Raw genomic sequence first — 17,821 nt, forward strand, 5'->3', positions numbered from 1 at the left:
ACTTGAGCTTTCATCAAATCATGTAGTAGGTGAACAAATCAGGGAAATTACAAATGATGCTGTCAGTAAGATTTTGGTCCCATTTTGTAATGAAATTGATCAATTCGAAATTCGTTGGATTAAAAAATAGCGTGGTGCAATTTTCAAATGCCATTAATTTGCAAACATGGAATAGTATTACCTTTTGCTTTATTAGCATCTATAGTACCTGGCAATGGGGTAATCACGTATTTAAATAAAAAAATAAAAAATGTCAAAGTATTATTGAGGTAGTTCACTCAAACAAGATTCGTGAATATTTGTCAGCGAGCAAGTAGTATTGTCGGGGTCCTTTGAAGTTGATTTTTGAAAACGTTGAGTTGTCTTTCACCGTGCAAAATAGAGAGTCAGAATCAAATCCAACTATTCCCTCTTTTTTCCAAAATGGCCGTGAGGCCGCCGTTCATGCACTCAACACGGTTAAAACAGTCCAGAATCAAACATTAGAGCAATTATAGACAAGAGTTTCAAGAATTTAATTTTCTTATTGTGCAATGAATTGAATAGCAAAGTGAGTTATGGATTATGGATTGTTTTGACAGTATGGATGATGGTTTTTAATTTATCTGGATTAAAAAATGTCATTCAGCCGTCCAATTCACAATATTACCACATAATTAGAAATATCTATGGGCGCCAACTTAATATCACCGAGTGTGTGTGTATTTTTTTTGTCGATTGACTTTTTGGTTTCTATACTTTGGCCATAAGTTTAACCAATGATTTATGTGTTTGGCTTGGGCATTTTTGGAAATTGTCAAATTAAAATTAATATTAAAAAGTATATTTATGTAGTAAAGTTTATGAAATAAATCTCTATTTTTATTTTATTATTACTATTATTTATCTTGTCCCATTTTTTAATCTTTAAGGTTCATCCTAATTTATATTGGTTTTAATCTACTTTATATTTTCCCTCTCAACAATTAAACTTTACATCTTATTATCTCTTCCATTTTTCAAGAATTTATTTCCTCATATCAATAAGCAATATTGTGGCTCGTCGAATTCCAAATCAAAAGAAAATAAAATGAAGGAAATACAAGCTTAATCCAAATTCAAGCTCAAGATTAACTTAAACTCACACGACGGTTGTTGATTTAATAATATATAAACGCGGGGAATGTTATATTACTAACTAATAACTTAATTGCTAACTACAACTAAATAATAATAATTAAATATTCAAATTAAGGACTTAGATCATTAATTCCTAAATGTCAATACGATCAACAAAAAATGTTAATAAGGCCATAGGATTAATTTAAAAAAATATCAATAGGGGTGTTAATATCAATTAACTACGTGTTTAGTTATAATTAACTTTTAAAAGAAATCCAAAAACTTTAAATTCATATAACATATATCAAATTAAAGATAGTTTCATAAGGATTCCAACGGTATCCTACATGTATATGTTCCGACGTTAAAATTTGAAAAAAAATCAAAATTTTTTAATTTTTTCGTACAAGCAGTAATGTCAACATACTAAATAAAATCAGTATTAAATCGTTACTGTAGTTGTAGCAAGTAATTAGTGTTGTAAATAACCTTTGAGTCTTCAGATCGTTGCTTCATGCTTGTAGAAAAATTTACAACATGTTCAATCCAAAAGTTGAAATATTTAATAAAGTAAACAACTCTAAGTTCAAAGATTCCAAAACAACAATATAAATTCAAGTTTACAACCTACTCAATTCAACAACCATTCAAAGTTCAAATATTTAAAAAAAGAACTCCAAGTTCATATTTTCAAATTCCAAAACAAATGCACGATAAATTTAACTTTCATCATAATCACTTGAATAAGTTCTTTCCAATTCGCCCAATTCTGCATCGTCCAATGGCCACGTCACTTTGCCATCCTTATGGAGTTCCCCTATAGGTCTGGCGACATTTTAGCCTAGCCCGGCCCAGGCCCACATCTGTGCCGGGCCGGGTTTTGGTATATATAATGGGCCCAGTCCGAGCCCATTTGCAAAGTGGGCCGGGCCGGGCCGGGCCAAATTTAAAATTTTGATTGTGCTAATTCGATAATCGATCTATATAGTGTATGATGATGTATAAATATATATTCCATTTCCCACATACACACGCATATTTATAATACAAGCCCACAGAATTAGGAATCATAATATACTTAAATATGGAACTATTTTGAATTGAGATAAATCAACTAACAACTAATATCTATAATTATTCAAATCAATTAGCAATTAATATCTATAATTAAGCAAATCAAATGTAGTTAAGGAAATCAGATTTGTTATAAGCTTTAATTTAGGTTGAGTAATTGAATTAATTTATTATTATTGTATAATTTCATTAACAAAATCTATGATTATCTTGAAAATATACAAATACAAAATTATCATGCATTTGTTAATATATTAATAGAAAAGATATGGATATGTATGAAATAATATCCAACCTTCATTTTCATATACATATACTCCATATCCGTGAAGCATAATACATATATATATATCAAGTGAGAGTTGATCTGCTAAGCGACACTACTTGAGCGCCTTGTAGGCGACTATGCTGATGTGGCAGTGTCACCGTTAATTTTTTGAGTTTATATCACTCATTATTTTCTCTTTCCTCCCGTCTTATATTTTATTCACATTATAATGTTATTGCTTCCATCCTCTAATTCTCGTTCCTATCGATGCCATTGATGGAATATTTGCACTAGACCTTCCGTCTCTCAATTTTCTTATCACCAAATTTATTCGACTTAGTCAATCAATTTATTCACCATAGGATCAAAACTCTCCACAATTTAATGAATGGCATTTCTTCTTATAAATCTTGTTGAATGAGTACTTTTGCACATCGTGAATTGATTCTGCAATTATTTTTCTCACCAGATGAGTTTCTACAGTGCTTCTTGAAATTTTGTGAAACTGAAATCGATGTTGCATATATTTCATTATATGCTATTTATAAGAGGGATTTAGAAGAACGCCAAGAAAATTTAATAGTGAACTAGTTTTGAAATCCTTTCATTCTATATATTCGATTTGCAATCACAACCATGATATAACAGTTCTAGTTCAATCTAAAGTCTAAACTCATTGAAATGGCTCAAATTAGGGGAATTTGATTTTATAAAGTGCCCAACAAAATTACAATGTGTAGATAATAGAGGAAAAACGTGAGGAAATGGATAGGGAAGAACGAAGATGACAATGGATTTTTCAAGGAGATGCAACCATATAAAAATAAAAAAAAGGTTCAGTGGCTTGAATTTGTACAGTGTTCGGTGAAATCAGATTAAACTGATTTAAACCGATTCAGAATGAAGGAGAAAACAAAGTGGGGAAAATATAATATAAGAAAAACTATTAAAAAAAGAAAAGAAAATTGATGTGTAATCCACGTCGGATGTCGCTCATCGGTCGCTTACATATAGCGCGCAGTAGATCTAATCTCTACATCAAGTAATCAATCACTATATTTGTGGAAAGATAGAGCATTAATAACTAGTCACTATAATCATGCAAATCAAAATTATTATAACACAATCAATTCTAGGATCCACTATTTTTGAAAAAAAAAAAATCAATAACTAATCTCTATAACTATGGAAATGGAATAAATTAAGTCGAGCGATTGAATACTTTGCATAATGTTAATAATAAATATAATATAATCATGCATCTAATAGTAAATTAATAAGTAGGAGATATGAATGTTATTATGTTATAGAAAGAAAAATATTCAATCTTCCCATATATATATCTATAATCTATAATCTATAATTATATAAAGTGACAGTTTGGCGAAGAATAATAATAATAATAATAATAATAATAATAATAATAATAATAATAATAATAATAATAATAATAATAATCTATATATACCAGGAATAAATCACAATACTTCAATTCAATAAACTCTATTTGGAGGGATCTGTGCTAGAAAAAAAAAAGGCACAATGGCTCTAAGTTTTCTGCCTTTTTTCTTGCCCAAGAAAAAACTACCGGAGCACACAAGACGGCGGGGAAGGTGAAGCGGGATGGAAGGAACCCCGCGAATCAAGCGGTGGAGCGGCAGGCTGGTGGGCGTGGTGGCGAGGCAAGGCAAGGAGAGAGGGAGAGGAGGCGCCAACTGGGAGATTAAGGGAGGAGGTGAGGGTTGGAAGGAAAAAGACGGAGCAGGGCGGTGGAGTGTGGTGGCGTGGTGACTAGGAGAGAGATGAAGGGAGAGGCTGAGAGGGGGAGGCGCCTTTTTCATGTAGGGTTTCTAGGGTAATTCATTTGTTATATGGGATTTATATTTTACTTTTATTAATTTATGAATTTTACAATTGGATTGTTTAATTTGGTGTACGAATTTACTTGGCTAAATTATCTGGATCCAAAAAATTCATCTGAATATCTTCATATTTCGAGTTAAAAATTCAAAATGTTGGAGTTATACTGAATTCAAACTATTGTAAATTTTTATTTAATTAAAAATATAAAATTGTATTAATGATAAAAAAAATTAAGAGAATTGAAACTGAACACGGTTTGTAAATATTTTTTCCAATTACTAATACTTTCAAGGAAAGAAAATATATAAATATTGAAAACCTAGATTCTAGGAAAATCAAATGATTAATTTTTTTAAGGAGTATTTTTTAAAAGCAAGGTTGAATTTGGACTACTAATTTATTATAATTTTTACTATAATACTATGTTGGTTTAAAATTGGAATTGTGCTAAAAGTTTAATTTGCTTTTTCTTTGAGACAAAATTAGAATTCTATTCATGTAGTAATAGTTCTCCGAAATAAATCAAGTCAAATTACAACACAAGTATATTCCCTTCGTTCCATTTAAGATGTTCACATAATTGAGCAGCATGGAATTTTATGAGAAATTATTAAATAAAATAAAAAGAGAAAAAAATAATTAAATAGAGTATATTAATAAGTAGGAGTAAAAAAGAGGGAGATTTATTTTAAAATAGTACTCTCTCCTTCCCACAAAAGATGATTTAATTTTCGTTTTAGTTTGTCCAACTAAAATGGCCTATTATTAAAAATAAAAATACACTTTTTCTACTTTATTCTCTTTATTACTCCCTCCGTCCCATTGAAGATGACCCACTTCCCTTTTTGGTTTGTCCCAATTAAGATGACCTATTGCTTAAAATGGAAATCCATTTATCTCTACTTTATTCCCTCTCTCTTACTTTACTCTCTCCACTTAACACACAAAATAAAATTGCATAAAATCTCGTGCCGTCCAAGAAAGAAGTCATATTTCTTGAGACGGAGGAAGTACTTTATTTTCTCTATTTTTATATATAAAATTAAATTACATAAATTCATGTCCCATCCAAAAAAGAGATCATTTTTCTTGAAAACTAAGAGAGCATAATAAATTAACATTTTAACCCTTACTAAAAGCAGCAGCCAATTTTTTTTTCTCTTTATAGTCCCAAGAAGATGTGCCGACAGCTAGACACTGATCATTACAACTTGAAAATGTCTCTTTTAAATTGTACACTTTCATCGGAAGTTTTAACAAATATTCTACTCCGTCCGAATCACTATATTTGGCATGAGATTTAAATAATTAATTTTAAAAAAATTAAAATAGAGAGAATAAAATATGAGAGATAAATAAAGAAAAAATATAGTAGACGGATATAAAATATAAGTGATTATTTTATATTCGAGATTAAATTTATTGTGTGTTTGATTCATGAGATTCAACCCCACAACTCAATTATAGATGGATAATTATGGAATAATTAATCATAGCTAACCCCGTATGACTAAAATAATTTAACAAATCAATCATAGATTGTATCTTGGTATTATTTTATCTTGAAAACCTAACACCACCTAGGAGTAATATGACTAAATATATTATCGATTGGCTTTTTCAAGAATTCAAATAGAAAGTGGTCAATTGTATATAGTTATTAGTCTCTCTCTATTGAATCACAGTAGAATTATCGAATAAAAAGTTATTAAATAAATAAATAATTTAGCTGTCACTGCTTAGGACATAAGCCTTAAATTATTAAATTACCTTTTAAAAATATAAATAACTGATGTAATAGAGAGACAACTATTTAATTATACAATTAATATAGATTAAGTTATTAATATAACGTTTTTAAGTATATTTGTTTTAAATATTTATCAATTTAGTTTTATTTTTAGATTTTTGGGATATCAGTGATCTTTCCTATATTTGAATTACAAATTACTATTTAATCATATTTCGTTGTCTTTCGATTCTACTAATATTAATTTAATTTTATGTAGTCGATGTTGGTGGGTTCCGTTCAAAATTCAATGTCATAAGTGAGTTATCTTTGATCCTTATTCACACATCTCCCTATTGTCATTTGTTTTATTTTATTATACTCCACTCATATCGTAAATTAAAGTTGTGTAAAATTATTTGCTGAATGTAAAATGTTTCATTTACAGTGGGTTTGGAGGAGTATATTTCTTTTTTTTTTTTTTTTTTTTGTTTAGAATGTTTGTAAGTGTTTATAAAGTTGTGAAAACTTATTGTAATTAATACATATTTGTAATAATAAATAATCATTATATTTTTATTATCTTTTTTTTAAATCTATGTGCTTATAATTTATTTTCATTATTTGAAAATCTTATGTCCCGTGCATAGCACGGGTGATAACACTAGTACATGCATAAACAAGTCTATTGAAAGAGCCAACTATAAAACAAAGTATATACCAGCAAAATTTAGATTCTGACGGGCCTGGTCCGGGCCAGGGCCGGTTCTAGGCCCGGGCCGGGTATGGGTTCATAAAAAGGCACACTTGGAACCCAATTAATCTAATCAGCCTAGCCCAAGCCCGCTTCATTTCGCTAGTGGGCCGGTCCCGGGCTGGCTCATACCGGGCCTGGGCCGGACTGGGTTGGGTCGGCCCGGCCCACTTGACATCTCTATTCCCCCATCACTATAAAAAATAATGAATTAAAGAATGAGTTCAAAATGAAGAATAAATAAATATATTAGTAAATAGCAATGAATTACTCACTTTCATGGTATTGCTTTTGCATAAATGGTATTGGTTCTCCTTCTTCTTCCATGAGATCTGCATAACTAGAACTAGACCTCAACCAATCCTTGGAGCATATCAAAGCTTCTACCATTTCGGGTGCCAAAGAGTTTCTAAATGTCGACAGCACACGCCTCCCCATGCTGAATGCCGACTCAGAAGCTACGCTTGATATAGGAATAGCTTAGCCATCTCAGATAGAATAGGATAGGAAATACCATATGTCTTCCACCACATAAGAATGTCAAAATCAACATCTTCATTGGCCGGGTATTGCCTCTCTGCGCAGTAACGAGAGAGCTCTGAGCTTCCATCTTCATCATCATCATCCTCACTAGCAACACAGAGAATGTTACAAGAACTTTTACTAAGAAATCGCAGATTAGTCGATCTACTCGACATTTGGCTAGCTGAAGTTGTTCGTGGTTGTGTTTGGTCAGCCACTGGAGTGAATTCTTTCTTGTACAACTCAAATAAGTCAAAGACTGACTTTCTCAACTCCTCTGCCAACTCATTTCCCCGTGCTTCACCGTACAACGTCTTCAAACAATGTTGCACATGCTTCATCTTTTGTCTAGGATCTAGCATTGCAGCAATATACAAAATTTTGTTCATGTTTGGATTAAGCTCATCTCCCTCCAACCAATACTTACCAAAGTTTTCCATCATCTTCTTGGCCATGTATCTAATCTCAGCATCTTCATCATCCTCCAACATTTTTATGATAAGGAATATGTCACACATCTCCATTAAAAATGAATGTGATATGGCATACGTGGTGCCTGAGACGAGACGAGTCAAAGCATAAAACGATCGAAGAAAACTACACATATTCCTCACTTCAATCCAATCTTCTTCTCCAGGTACGCCAACTGTGAGGTCCTTGTGTTTCAGGTTTCTCAAATCCCTACCAAACTGGGGAGTGACGTTGTTGTATAGCTTCATAGCCGGCTCATATGGCAATGCCGCCTCGAGCATTTAGTAAGTCGAGTTCCATCTAGTAGGTACATCTTGACACAAGAATTTTTTGGTATCCACCTTACATACCTTGACAATATCCTTGAAGTCTTTAGACCTTATGGATGAACCCCTTATCCATTTCACGGCTTCCCTAACTCGTACAACACCCATGCCTATTTGTTTCATGCCCTCTTCGACAATCAAGTTAAGTATGTGTGCAACACACCTCTGATGAAAATATTGCCCTTTGGCAACAAGCATGCCTCTTGCATTGAAGGTGGACTTCATTTCCTTGATTGCTACACCATTGTTTTTAGCATTATCCATGGTGCAACAAAGAAGCCTCTGAATGCCCCAGTTCGTAAGGGTCTTTATCAACACCTTAGCAATGTCATCCCCTCATGACTAGTAATGTCAAAGAAGTTGATTATTTTCTTGTGCAGGCTCCATTCCTTGTCGATGAAATGTGATGTAACACAAATAAAGCTTGTGTTATTGACTCCAGTCCAACAGTCGGTGGTGATTGATACTCTACTCATGCTTGGTCTAGAGAAAACCACTTTCACTAGTTCTCTCTCCTCTAGAAACATCTTCACACAATCCGATCTTACCGTGTATCTGCTCGGGATATTAAAGTTTGGTACCTTATCACGGCAGAATAAACGAAATCCCTCTCGTTCCACCAATCTGAATGGTTGTTCATCAAGAACAATCATCCTGCACAGTGCGTATCTGCCCCTTTCTTGGATGTCTTGCCGCAATTCATCTTGGCTGAATGGTGTTTGATTCTTTTTCGCTTCATTTTTCTTCAAACATGAAGCATGATGCTTCCACATAGCAGATGTGCCATTGTGCTTCGGATCAGCAGCTATCGTTTCTCCACACAGTTTACATTTCCCTTTTTGAATTGAATCTTCAAACACTTTATCAAATTTTTGCCATATAGCCGATCTTACTACTTGTTTACGCTTTTTTGATGCCGACGGCACTATTTCCTCTCCCTCTTCCTCTCTCTCAAGCCCTGGTTCTTCAATTTCAATATCTTCAAGTATATTATCGTCGATTGGCTGATTGCTCCCTAAGTCTTGAGTGCAAGACTCTGAATTTGACATTTTAAGATCTGTACAAAGATAACTGTTACAATTTTGGCCTTCACACAAGTTCAAACATAATCAAGTCTTGCTAAAAAATTTCTTTTCCTCACAAATCCATGTACTGTACAAAAAGAAAGCTGAGAAAAAAGAATAAAAAGAAAGCTGACTTCCTTTTCTTGATTGAATGACCTTTTCACAGAGTGCTTCTCTTCCACAAACAAAGCATTGACTCCTACAAGTCCTAAAACTTATAAATTCTACTCATCTAAAAGTCTGGTATTAATAGCATTAAATGTATACCAATCGTCACTTTGTTGATGAACAATGAAAGGTCCCTCTCATATATTAATTTGCCACTTTGGGTTTAAAAGGGACCATTTGCACAAAGTGAAAAATATGTGAATTCAGCATTAAAAATGGAAAAATTCTCTTACCGAGGTTGCTAACACAATGAATAGAATTCAAACCTACAAAGAGACAAACTATACAATTTTACCTTAATTGCGGTGAATTGCATCTAAACGGTCAGACAGAGATACAACAAAAGCTTAAAACCACATAAACGAGAAACCCCACATTTGATTAAATTGAAATACATCAAATTCAAAACATAACCAAACACAAAATTGAAAATTCTTCACAAAAGCTTCATAAAATTGGATAAATTAAAACCAACTAAGAATCCATTTAATACTGACCGAGCTTGACGGAAACCGCCGCAGCGCCGCTGGTCGTGGACTCGTGGGGAAGGAGGACTTGCCGCAGGTGGAAGTGGGAAGAAGGAGCGCCGCTTGAACTCTGGTTGCTCCACTTTGCTTCGCCTCGCCGCGGTGGAAGTGGACTCTGGTTGCTTTGCTTCGCCTTCGCCTCACCGATTGAACTCAGGTCGTGGACTTGTGGTGAAGGAGGAGTCGCCGCAGTGGAAGGGGGAAGAATGTGAGAGTGGACAAATTAGGGCTCCGTTTCTTTTCTACTCCCTCCGTCCCGGCTAAGATGACACATTGCTTAGCCGGCACGGGGTTTTAGGAGTTATTGGTTAAAGTGTTTAATTGAAAAGAGAGAAGGTGGGGGTGAGTATTAAAGTAGAGAGATAAAGAAAGATGTATATTTTAATAGGAGTGAGAAAAAGTGGTTGGGTGTATTAATTGGAGAGAGAAAGTTATCAAAAAAGATTTTTGAAATATTTCATCTTAGTTGGGACAAACTAAAAAGGAAAACGTGTCATCTTAAGTGGGACGGAGGGAGTAAGTTTCTGGTTTGAAAGAATGAAACCTAAGTTATGATACTCCCTCCGTCCCGCTTTAGCAGTCCCATTGACTTTTCTGCACTCGTTTTGTAAAAATGATAATAAATAGTTAAAGTGGAGAAATAATAAAGTAAAAAAGAGAATAATGTAGAGAAGAGTCTTATCTACATTAGTCAACGGGACTGCTAAAGCGGGACGGAGGAAGTATTTTTTAATATTAAATTAAAAGAATAATCATAATTAATATATTTAATCGGTTCTTAATTTAATAATCGGTTAACCGATCGGTTAGTCGGTTAACCGATAACCGATCAAGACATGCAAAATTTGGAACCGAATATAACCGATAACCGAATATAAGCAATGAGTTAACATTCTTAAAGCACTGTGTTGACATTCTCAAAACATTGTGTTGATATTTTCGAAACACTATATTGACATTTTCATCCAAAACCCTAATTTGGAGGGGTTTTTTTATCTTTTTTTATTTTATTAATAAAAACGAAAATTACACGTGGCAAATTGTAGACCACACGTTTTCTAAAATCCTATGACCATAAATTAATTGTAGTTAGCAATTAAATGATGAGTTAGCAATTGATCACTCTCCTCCATTTAAACAAATACTATAAATCTAAACAATATAACCCTACACTAACTTCAAACTGTAAAAACAGATATATTCGCAAAATGTGAAAAAATGGAGTATGCGTAAATTGCCAAATATAAATATCAAAATACACTTGGAAAACGAAAAGGTAAAAAAAAAAAAACGAAAATGTCACAAACCGCCGCTGCCCTCCGCCGTCAAATTCCGTTATTCCGTCTTCTTCACGCCGCCATCAATTTTCCGTCGAGGTAATTTTCCGGTTAGGGTTTCAATTTTGTTCTGAACTACTAGGTTATAATTGTTTGCCGTGGAAATTTATTAGCTGGAGATGGTGTTTTAGGTGGTTACTTTTTTTTAAATGATCATTTCATATTTGAATCACATGTGAATTTTGATTCAGAGGAAGTATTACTGGAAAATGTGGAGCTGATTCTCGAAGCCTTTGACTATCTCTGGCTACCATTTGCTTTCACACAAGGTAAAATTTGAAGTGCTGTCTATTGTCCAAGTATAGATAACTCAATTGTTGCGCTTTCTCATTTGTATTGTAAAGCATATGCTTTTGGTCATGCACTTGATGAGCTTGAACATTCACCTTGAAGCTGACATACTTTTATGATGATTTATTTTCGATACGAAAATAGAAAAGATCTTCATTAATGAAAACCGGAAATAAGTTAAAAGGGACGAGGTACCAGAAAGCAGAACTCCAAATGAGCTACATTACACCACTTCAAAAGTATGGTAGGAGTTATAGAATCCGATTCAAAGAGTACTTGAAATCCGTATGTTTTGAACCCACCACCAGGAAACACAAAATCTCATCCGTTCTTGTCATAATGCTAGAAATTTATGCGTTCCTCTCTAGCCAACGAGACCAATAAGAGCTGGGATGGATATGACAATGAAATTTATGCTTTTTGTAAAATCTAGGTTACCTGTCGAAGGCTTAGTTAGTTCTATATGTTATTGTGGCAATTCATGCTGCTTTTAATGGGATGGATATGGCGACTCCTAATTTGCGCAAGACAAAAATAAAACACGAGTACGTTGGTTGATGGATAGTCTGAGTTAAAAGAAGCCATTGTGTGTTTCAGTGATGAAATACATTAACATGCTGAATGACTTATTGCCTTATTGCATTGCCAGCATCTATAGTTAATTTTTTGCTTCTCTTATTTGGCCTTTAAGGATAAACCTATCTTCTATTACCATTATTGTTTTGTTGATTTGTGAGGTCATATATTCTATCATGTGACGACCTCTGTGTATTTGCTTTCATAGGCCGGTTTGGGAAGTTAAGCATCAAAATCCCTTGGAAGAAACTAGGGTGGGACCCGATCATAATCATTCTGGAGGATGTATATATTTATCTCTCTCAAAGAGATGACAAGGAGGTAATTTTCTTTTTAGATTGTGGCCATGAAAATTAGAGACGTGAACATTATAAACAACACGTTCATCTGCAAATCGCGAAGCAAATCACATTTTCCTCTGCATCTTTATTGATTTAATACTTTAGTTGTATTGATGAGTTCCATTACATCATCGAGAAGCCCTGAGCCCCTGACTGAAATTAATCGACACAGATAACACAATATGCACTAAACCAAAGACAAAATCCTTCAACTATGTTTTGAGTGATTGAAAGTGGGTGGTTCTGGTGGCCCTTTGAGTAATGCAGTAGTGTTTGGTAAATCAGAAGGGTCCAACGTATTTGTCAAGGTCTAGGATCTCAGATACACATGATGGGTTTAGGGGAGGATACAAGGGGAACCTACCAGCATTTCCCGTTAACATCAATGAATTCTTTACCCTTTTGAGTTGTGACTCACTACATTTTTTTTTGTTGTTGACTGGTGTTGGCTGCAGTGGGCAATGGATGCTATTAAAAGAAGAGAATATGCAAGCAAAAAGGCCCAGCTTGCAGCAGCTGAACTTGCAAAGCTATCAAGACGTGTATGTGGTGAGGATGTTGACTTTGATTATCTGGCCCTCGCTTATGGAATTTGTTAATCCACAAATTCTTTATTGCTATGAATTTATTGGGTTTTTGGTTATTGAGTGAAAGTGAATTATTATGCTGAGTAAGATCAATTTTGTTAATTTTGTGTTTTATTATCAATCAGCAGTACTTGCTATGACCACCTTTATCTTTGATATACGGTACCCATGTAGAAACTAGCGTATAGCATACAAAATGACAACATGTTATTATTTCTCATAATGACTACCTTGTCAAGACTGTTTCCTCTCATCATGAACATCATTTTTGTTTAAAATGTTTCTCATGAAAACATATCTATTGGAGATAATCAGACTGGAAAATCATTTATTTCACACATCACTGCTAAGGTACTATTTTGCTATCTGCAAGCTGGTAATTGTGTTTCTTTCTCTGGCTAGAACATATCTCCAAGTTTTGACCTACATCTTGTATTTTGGGAAGATAAGCTTATTTTTCAGTGATCTATCTCATGAACCAACATTAGAGCATTCAATATCAATTAAGGAAGATATTTAAGACATACTAAAACATTTAATAAATGTGCTAGCTTCTTTTCTTGAATTCTTGTTATATTTCTTTAGTTCATTCGTATCGCTACTAACAATATCATCTAACAAATGATGTTCTAATAATTATAACGATATCCTTGATAGTTTCACAAAGTTATTTTTTTGGTTTATTGATCATACTTGACATTTACTAATAACATTTCGTCTTGGCACAACATTTTAGTTAATCACTTTTACCCTCTTTCTCTAATAACTAATTTCCCATTTTACTCACTTTCTCTCTAACTTTCCTGCATTATGTCCAAGATTCTTGACAGCATCCAAGTATCCATCAGAAATGTTCATGTCCTCTACTGTGAAAAACAGAGTGCAACGGTATGATTTTTTATCCCCATCCCCCTTTTGAAAAAGAACAAATAACGACATTTGGAGTGGATGCTATGTCCACTGGTTGTAATAGTATAATGATGTTTCTGTTTCTGGGTGAAAAAACAAAGAAAGAAAGTCACTGAAATTGACTTGGTGATCACAACTTTATCCACCAAATGTGAGCGGACCATTAAGCAATCTTGTCACATGCCTCAACTTTTGCGAAATACTTATTCATACCGATAGATCAACAATTGCTTTCTTGGTTCTTTGTGGAAAGTTTAGAAATCAGAAGTTTGTTCCAGTTTTCTTTTTATTCCAATTTTGTATATTTAAGTTTTCTTTCAGATCGGCAACTACAAAAGTTAAAGGGGGTCGAGTCAACAAATTGATTGAAATTCAGAATTTAGAACTTTATTGTGATACCTACGGAGAAGCTAGTGATTCGAAGATGGAGAATGCTCACATTTCGAATAGTATGGGAATGGAAGAACTGGAGGATAATAAATATTCGTCAATATTAGCTCCTCTCAATGTATCAGTATCTTTGTCGGTAAGCATCTTTGGCTTCTATCTTAGGTAATAATATTATCGTTTTATGTTTTGCATCCTTGAGTAAAGTGTTTGAGCCAGCAGTATTCTTAATTTCTGACATGTCTTAACTTTTTATGCCAGACCATTGTACGTTAGATTGTATTTTTCACTCACTATGGTATTGCTCATTCCGCGTACCTTCATTTTATTAATAAATTCCACTTGTTTCTTATTAGTAATTTTATTTCCAAAACATTTAATGCTTGATTTTAGTCTGAGTTACTCTTTTTTTAAACTTTTACTCCTCATGGGTATAAACTTGTTACCACTCAAGAACTAGACGTACAAACATATGGTCAACCTTTTATACCTGACTATGGTACTCTTGTTCACAGGAACTAGAGGTAAAATGGCCACTAACAAATTTGTTTTTCATCTTTCTTATTGCATTTAGCTTATAGTTAGGCCAATGCCATCAGTTTAACATATTTTTGATTATTTAGCTGGCAGCTTATTCAGTCCTACTGCATATCTCATTGTCGTTGCAACCATCTGAAATTCAGCATCATCATCATTATAGATCATTGCTTCTATTTGTGGGGTCAGCATAACAACACTTAGTTTGCAAGTTACACCAAGATTTAGAATGTCTTCCCTAACTATCTTTATCCAAGTTGTGAACTGTCCACCCATTCCTTCCACTCACTATTTGGAAAGCTACTAGTGGAAAAACTCACACCTAATAGTCATTTCATCAGAGTAGTGTTCCTTGTAATTATGCTCCCTTTTCTGGCAGGATTTCCTGGTAAATCCATCCTCAAAGTATGGTAGCAATGGTGAAAACATGAACAAGATCAGCCTCCTAACAAACCCCGTGGACATTAATAGAAAAAAGGCACTTGGACATTAATAGAAAAAAAGGCACGTTTATATTCAAAACAGAAATAATTTTGTTTATATCCCCGACATATCACAACACTCCCTTTGATGCTCTTGTATGATTCGTTCCCTTCTATGATTTGACTCCACTCTATGCTCTTGTTATAGCATTATATTAGTATATAGTATACTGAACCAAATTGTAATCATCCATCATCCCTTTCATTATTCAAAGTTTACTTTCCTCTTTGAAACAATACTACTCCCTCTCATCTACCAACACCATCCATGGCGCCGCCGTCTTCCACCACTCACAAACCCCGCTTGGCTCTCGAATCGCTCCTCAACTCCGCCCGCCCCTTCCTTCGCGGCGAGCTCCACGCGGTCGACGAAAACCTCCCCCGCCTCGTCTCCATCCTCCAAGCCGCCGGCGCCGGCGAGTGCTGGCACAAGCACAACAGCTTCCTCGACCACCTCTTCGGCGTCTACCGCACCCTCAAGCTCTGGAACGCCCCCAACGTAGTCTGCCTCTGCGCCCTCTTCCACTCCGCCTACTCCAACTCCTACGTCGACCTCGCCATCTTCCCGCCCTCCCCCACCGGCCGCGACACCGTCCGCGGCCACGTCGGCGCCGCCGCCGAGCGCCTCATCTACCTCTTCTGCGTCGTTCCTCGTCACTCTATCACCGAGGGCCTCCTCCTCTCCAGGTACTCCGGTCCCGAGTTGGTCGAGGACCTCCCACTGTCGGCGATCTCGATTGAGAAGCTTCGCGAAGGCGGAGAGATCGGAGAAGACGAGATCTGGAGGAATAAGATCCGATCGATCATCCCGGCGGAGGGGGTGAGCGTGAAGCACATCAGAACCGGGGAAGACATACAGCTGTAGAGGCGGTTGGTGGCGACTTTCCTCTTGATGACGATCGCTGATACCGGCGAATCGCTCTACGGCTTCCATGATAATTTGTTAGGTAACCGCGACGGCAGGCTCGATTGCTCCGGCAACAATGTTCTGACCTCGTTGTTGCCAGGCTTCGCCAAGCCAGGGCTGTGTATGAACACCTTCTCGAGAATGGCGGCGATCTATAATCTGTTGGTGAGAGAAGAGGAGATCTACCTCAAATCACTGAAAAATCAAAATCCGGCGGGTAGAGACGGAGATCTGGAGCTGGTGGTGCCGCCGGTGTTGGATAATTGCAGTAAAGTTGTGGATCCGGAGGAGCAGATCGTGGCGAGGGATCTTTACTGGAAGGCGGTGTGCGACGCGGCGGAGATAGGGGTGGAGAGGGCGGAGGAGATGCTGGTGGAGAGCGTGGCAAGGAATCCGTTTGTGGCGGAGGCTTACGTGGTTTTGGCGCAGATATATTTGGGGAAAGGAGAGTTCGCGGCGGCGGAGGCGGAGGCGGAGAAGGGGCTGAGGCTGCTGCTGGAGTGGGGGAGTCCGCGGGATAAGAGGATGACGTGGCAGGCGTGGGTGTCGTGGGTTAGATTGCTGCTCATGAAGGCGAAAGAGAAGTCGTGGCCGGAAACTGCATGGGGTATTCTCAATTTGGGACTTGTTGCATGAATTATTTATTGTGATTTAAATAATGATGTGTGTAAAATAAGTTTGTTTGGGGGCAGATCGGTGTCCTCCTTGAAGCATGGGATGCTGTGCTTGATCCGACGCCGTTTTGATGTTAATCGATTCCCCTCTTTTTTATTTTATTATTTCTATAGCATGTACCAACTTATTTTGTGTTAATTCACCTCTATTTCTATTCATCTTTTATCTCTTTGCGTGTTTATTAAATCTCTAAAAAAGATTGATTGAGTAGTAAATATGTGTTTTAATTAATCTATGACGATCAACAACTCGTATATAATTAATTGGGATATGATTATAAAATTTAAATATAAAGATAAAATGTAGTACTATTATTTTCCATAAAATAACTAGGATATTATATAATTACGTGAGGAGCCTCTAAGAGCATCCCCAACCCAATCCCCAATTCAGGCCCCAAGTGTCCTCCACGTATCATTCTCTTAAATTTGAGTTCCAGGTCACAACTGCTGAAGTCCCCAACTCGGGCCATAACTATTAAATTGCACTATTCACAACTCCAATTTATTTTACACGTAAAATAGAATACGTTGAACAATTAAAATCGGGAAAATTCATTGTTCAATTGAAAAATATAAAATTACAACATTGAAATTTAAAAATTCCAAAAAAAACATTAAAACATAAAGTCAATGCTGGAAAATGTTGGTGTGTCCAAATTTCTTCAATTAGATCCGTTTGGAAGCGAGTGTGTAGTTCTTCTTGGTGCATCGCCGCTTGACAGGCCATGACATTGTGCACGTCGGGAGGAACACACTGCACGGGCGGGTCGGTGACAGTGTAGCTACTGCTGGTGCTGGAAAGCGGATCGTCGCTCCACAAAGTGACATTTTCTCCATCGTCCTCAACGATCATGTTATGCATTATGATACACGTATACATGATGTCGACGATTAATGAACGGTGCCAACCATGGGCCGATCCG

General features: G+C 35.7%; 1 pseudogene across 1 annotated transcript; it reads left to right on the forward strand.

The window, feature by feature from the left end:
* The first annotated feature begins 11,096 nt into the window (after nucleotides 1-11,096).
* Nucleotides 11,097-17,054, forward strand: LOC125214631 (uncharacterized; annotated as a pseudogene). Its single transcript, XR_016137195.1, has 6 exons — nucleotides 11,097-11,243; nucleotides 11,396-11,473; nucleotides 12,280-12,392; nucleotides 12,868-13,887; nucleotides 14,230-14,434; nucleotides 15,212-17,054. The product of XR_016137195.1 is annotated as an uncharacterized LOC125214631 (transcript).
* Nucleotides 17,055-17,821: the final 767 nt, after the last annotated feature.

This window comes from Salvia hispanica, chromosome 3, assembly GCF_029641045.1.
Source record: "Salvia hispanica isolate PSC_SH4W2 chromosome 3, Shi_PSC_v1, whole genome shotgun sequence".
NCBI lineage: Eukaryota > Viridiplantae > Streptophyta > Magnoliopsida > Lamiales > Lamiaceae > Salvia > Salvia hispanica.